We start from the raw sequence: 5,569 nt of genomic DNA, 5'->3' as shown, positions 1-5,569 counted from the left end.
AGGGGTGTCAAAGTCAAATGGACGGAGGGCCAAATAAAAATTTAGCTACAAGCCGAAAATGGACTGTTCGAATGTTCATTGAAAAATTTTTAAATGACGTATATAGTCTAGTGAACCTAATTGAACCTACTGAAAACCTAACAAATATATTCCAATATGATCAGATAAATAAAGCAATATTTTCATGGCTCTGTCAGTAATCTTTAATTTTCAACAGACACAAAAGACAAATTTCCCCCTTTATATAAAAATCCCCATAACATGAACATTAAATGAAAGAAAACCGTATTCAAGGCACCATCAGTAGCCTATATTTTCTATTTTAGCAAAAGTGGGCTAAATTTACTTCAAAGAAAAAACAATAATAGCAATTTTCTATCATCCACTCAACTGAAATATTTTTAAAATATAATTGGATTGAAATACAATAAAATAAAGTGCAAAAATCTATTAATCAAAAACAACACTTTGTTTAAGGAGAAGTAACATGCAGTGAAAACAAATATTAAACTTTAACTTTTAAACTTGAACTGAGTAAAAACTCTAAATATGTGATTGCACAGTAATGTTCACTTGTTTGAGGTTGAGGGTGATACTTGGTGGTGTCCCATCTTTTCCACAAGTTCATCAATGTTCGGGGTAGTAGGCTCTGAGCTGAGGAAATCCTCAGAATTGAGTGGAGGTGTTCAGCAGTAAGTCGACTTCTGTGTGATGTTTTGTTCAGGTTCATCAAAGAAAAAGTTGTTCACACAGGTATGTGCTGCCAAACATAGACAACGTTTGAGCAGCCTGGATGCGCAGCTGGGGCATTGTGTCGGGAGGAAACGGGCGAACTCCGCAGCACCCACTGCCGCATATTTTGCCCTCAGTGCATCATTGCATTGGAGGTCAATCAACTCCATTTGAGGTTTGGTGGTGAGCTTTCCACGTCAACAGCAAATGGGTTACCGAGCAGTTCCAACCTGCTTTTTGTGCTTCAAAGTCAGCAAATCGGCGTCGAAAGTCAGCGGCAAGCATACCTATTTTATCAGCCAACTGTGCGCTCGGGAACGCACTGGTAGAGAGCTTCTCTTTCATGGTCTGGCAGCTGGGAAAGTGGCTCAAATTTTCTTTCCGCATCTGCGTCTCCCACAGAGTCAGTTTGGTTTTAAATGCCTTCACTGTACTGTACATATCAGAGATGACATGATCCCGACCCTGCAGCTGCAAGTTCATTGCATTCAGATGACTCGTAATGTCACACAGAAAAGCCATTTCACACAGAAAACATTTCGTCTCGGAGTTGTGTTGTGTCTTTCCCTTTGCTGTCCAAGAACAGACAAATCTCCTCACGAAGCTCCATCTTTGAAGCACCTTTCCCTGGCTTAGCCATCGCACCTCTGTGTGATAAGGCAAATCACCATGCTCCGTTTCTAACTCCGTCAGAAATGCCTTGAACTGGCGGTGATTCAAACCTTTGGCTCTGATAAAGTTAACTGATGATGCTCATTACATGCTCCATTTTCAAGGCTTTACCGCACAACGCTTCCTGGTGTATGATACAATGATAAGCTGTCAGCTCACCTGTCGCGTTTTCCTCTTGCATCTTTTCCCGTATCTTCGCCACCAGTCCGCTCCTGTGTCCACACATCGCAGGTGCTCCGTCGGTTGTCAAACCCACGAGTTTTTCCCAAGGCAGCTCCATCTCATTTACACATCTTGACACCTCTTCATACAAATCATGCCCCGTAGTTGTGCCATGCATAGGACGTAAAGCCAAAAACTCCTCTGTCACGCTTTAGGCTGGAGTCCACTCCGCGGATGAAAATTGACAACTGGGCAATGTCAGAAATGTCGGTGCTCTCATCCACAGCCAAGGAATATGCAATGAAATCTTTTCCCTTTTTCACAAGCTGCTCTTTTAGATTGATGGACAACTGGTCTACTCTCTCGGCAATGGTGTTTCTGCTCAGACTCACATTTAAAAAGAGTTGCCTTTTTCTGGGCAAACTTCGTCACAAACTTTAATCATGCAGTTTTTGATGAAATCCCCTCCGTAAATGGCCGGGCTGATTTAGCGATCTCTTCTGCCAAAATAAAACTGGCCTTGACAGCAGCCTGGCCTTGTGATTTGGCTTTTTTGAACAGAGCCTGTCGAGATTTGAGGCCTCGTTTTAATTCCTCTGCCTTTTGTAGCCTTTGTTCCATGTCCATATTCTTGTTTTTGTCCGCGTGTTTCGTTTCATAATGTCGTCTCAGATTATACTCTTTCAGTACCGCCACACTTTCTCCACACAGAAGACACACAGGTTTTCCAGCTACCTCCGTGAACATATACTCCGACTCCCACCTTGTTTGAAACCCCGGTTCTCAGTGTCCACCTTCCGTTTTGCCATTTTTGATGGGTATCTGAAAGTTAATTTTACTGTGATGCTGACGACTGCTGTGCCAATAAATATTGAAATGAAGCAGCCTACTGCTCGGTGCGTCACCGTTGCATTGTGGGAAATGTAGTATTGGTGCGTGTAAAAGATCTGCGGGCTGCCGGCTTGCTGCGGTCTGCGGGCCGGTTCTAATAATAAATCAAGATCATCCCAGGGGCCGTAAAAAACCTTCTCGCGGGCCGGATGTGGCCCGCGGGCCTTGACTCTGACATATGTGGCTAACAGCAAGCGCGCTACAATAAAACTTATTGTTGAGTTATTCTTGAAAAGGGAGAAGCTAACAAATTAGCAACAACATCCTCTATGATAACACCTACTGCAGCCGCAGCAAACTAGCCGTCGAAAAAAGCTAGCTAGCTAGACCGTGGGAAAACTACTGCTCGCTATTGCGCAGAAGTGCAGACGTTTCTGTATGTTTTTGTAAAAAAAACGGTCCCACTCATTAAGTCAATGTGATTGGTTGATTTCATTGTCACTACAAAAATCTTCCCTATTACAGTTGAATAGCAGAAGCCTTTTTCTAACTTCTGATGGTCTAGCCAATGGCTGACTTAGCTAGGTAGATTTACTTCCCCAGAGACCAGCAAAGAAATCCTGATTTGGATAAGTTTTTCCTCTGCAGCGTTAACCCATTTTCTTTCCAACAAAAACTGAAGAGATTAAATCAAACTCCATTGAAAATAATAGAATTAGCATTATTATAATCATAATTGTATAAATCTGTAGAAGGCCCATTGTTCCCCACTGTGTTTGTGTTAGTAATTATTTTTAGATTGGCTCTATTTTTCCCCAGTATGCATTTTTTTTCCCCACTATTCTGAATATCTAAAGAATCCATATGTTCTGAAATATGAACACAGAAATACTGGACATTTTGAACTCTTATGGTGGGGATTTGACAAAATTACAGTCATGGTCTTGAATTGGACTCTTTGTCTTGACTATGTCTCGGTCCCTTTGTCCCCTCCCAGTCTCGACTGTCTCGCTTAACACAGCACTGTATTACCTTAATGCAGATTAATAATCTGAAGTCTCAGTAAGGAATTAAAGCTAAAATGTTGTGTTTTGATGTTGGTGAATAATTCAGGATTATGGGAGAAACTTGTTCTCATCTCTCTTTCTATCCCTCCATCTCCAGGTATGGCTTGGGGATGATCTACTATAAGCAGGAGAAATTCAACCTGGCAGAGATTCACTTCAAGAAGGCACTTAGCATCAACCTCAGAGTTCTGTGCTCCTCTGCCACATCGGAGTGGTGAGTGGCCCGCTACACTCAGTCTCTTCAGCTCACTCAGTCTGTCAGAGCACTTCAAGACATTGCATGCTGATTTTTTAAATATTTTTAACCATCTTTGTTTTAGAAAACTACTTTATAAATCATATGTATTATTGTTACTATTTTCAAAGCCTGTAGTATTTTACATTTGGTACTTGAGTCATATTTCTCCAATGTTCTTTATGGCACTAACTAACGTGCTCCATGTTTCCTGTTTCCACACAGGTTCAGCATGCACTGAAGAAGTCTGACCATGCTTTAGAAACCCTGAATAGAGCGATCAACATAGACCCCAAGAACCCTCTATGCAAATTCCACAGGGCCTCCATCCTCTTCGCTAATGAAAAGTACAAGGTAGGTCCATATGGCTTTTCACAAGCGAACACTAACCTACTTTTCAGCACAATTCCTCTTCTTCTGTATTAATATTATCATTGTTCACTGTATTTTCTATTGGTTAAGTCTAAGCAAACAGTTTTTTTGTGATCCCTATTCAGGCGGCTCTTCAAGAGTTGGAAGAGCTGAAACAAATAGTGCCCAAAGAGTCCCTTGTTTACTTTTTAATAGGAAAGGTAAGCAAATGTAAACTTATTTTCTTTGTGGGGATTACGAGGAAAGGAGCTGACCATAAGTGAGGAATTTACGGTCACTTTGATATTCGTACTCTCAATAATAGACCACTTTACACTCACCTCTCAAATCTCATATAGTCTGACTTTGTGCAATACACTAAATACCTATGAGATGTTTATGACATCAAATTTTATGTCACATGCGCCCGAATATAACAGGTGTAGTGTAGACTTTACCGTGAAATGCTTACTTACGAGCCCTTAACCAACAATGCAGAGTTTTTACAAAGTAAGAAACATTTGCTAAATAAACTAAAGGAGAAATAGTAACCCAATAAAATAACAATGAGACTATATACAAAATGTACTGGTACCGAGTCAATGTGCAGGGGCACGGGTAAGTTGAGGTAATTGTGGGGATTTAGTGACATATTTCCTAGTTTACGAATGTATTTCCATATGGATGGTGTGTCCTGCTCTAATCATATGCTTTCTTCCCTATTGCCCCTCAGGTGTATAAGAAGCTGGGCCAGACCCACTTGGCATTGATGAATTTCTCCTGGGCAATGGACCTGGATCCTAAAGGAGCCAACAATCAGATCAAAGAGGCCATAGACAAGAGGTACCTCCCTGACGACGAGGAGCCTGTCACTGAGGACTACCCCTATGACTCAGGTACAACCACTGTGGCTGCCATGACCAACTGACACATGGCTTTGACCATTTAGTTCCCTGTTAATGATGGCAATGACCTGTACATTTGTTATGAGTTGAAAAATATTTGACAGCCTTAAAATTAAACATTGAGTACTAGTAGTAAATAATTGAGTCAATATACAGTGCCTTGCGAAAGTATTCGGCCCCCTTGAACTTTGCGACCTTTTGACACATTTCAGGCTTCAAACATAAATCTGTGGAAAGAACTGAAAACTGCTGTTCACAAATGCTCTCCATCCAACCTCACTGAGCTCGAGCTGTTTTGCAAGGAGGAATGGGAAAAAATTTCAGTCTCTCGATGTGCAAAACTGATAGACATACCCCAAGCGACTTACAGCTGTAATCGCAGCAAAAGGTGGCGCTACAAAGTATTAACTTAAGGGGGCTGAATAATTTTGCACGCCCAATTTTTCAGTTTTTGATTTGTTAAAAAAGTTTGAAATATCCAATAAATGTCGTTCCACTTCATGATTGTGTCCCACTTGTTGTTGATTCTTCACAAAAAATACAGTTTTATATCTTTATGTTTGAAGCCTGAAATGTGGCAAAAGGTCGCAAAGTTCAAGGGGGCCGAATACTTT

At 41.1% G+C, this 5,569-nt stretch overlaps 1 pseudogene; it reads left to right on the top strand.

Annotated features, from left to right (window-relative positions):
- Positions 1 to 3,561: 3,561 nt before the first annotated feature.
- Positions 3,562 to 5,250, top strand: LOC135530413 (cell division cycle protein 27 homolog; annotated as a pseudogene).
- The last annotated feature ends 319 nt before the right edge of the window (positions 5,251 to 5,569 follow it).

This window comes from Oncorhynchus masou, unplaced genomic scaffold (genome assembly GCF_036934945.1).
Source record: "Oncorhynchus masou masou isolate Uvic2021 unplaced genomic scaffold, UVic_Omas_1.1 unplaced_scaffold_13360, whole genome shotgun sequence".
Lineage (NCBI taxonomy): Eukaryota > Metazoa > Chordata > Actinopteri > Salmoniformes > Salmonidae > Oncorhynchus > Oncorhynchus masou.
The sequence above is the reverse complement of the archived record's forward strand: the minus strand, read 5'-3'. Positions and strand labels throughout refer to the sequence as shown.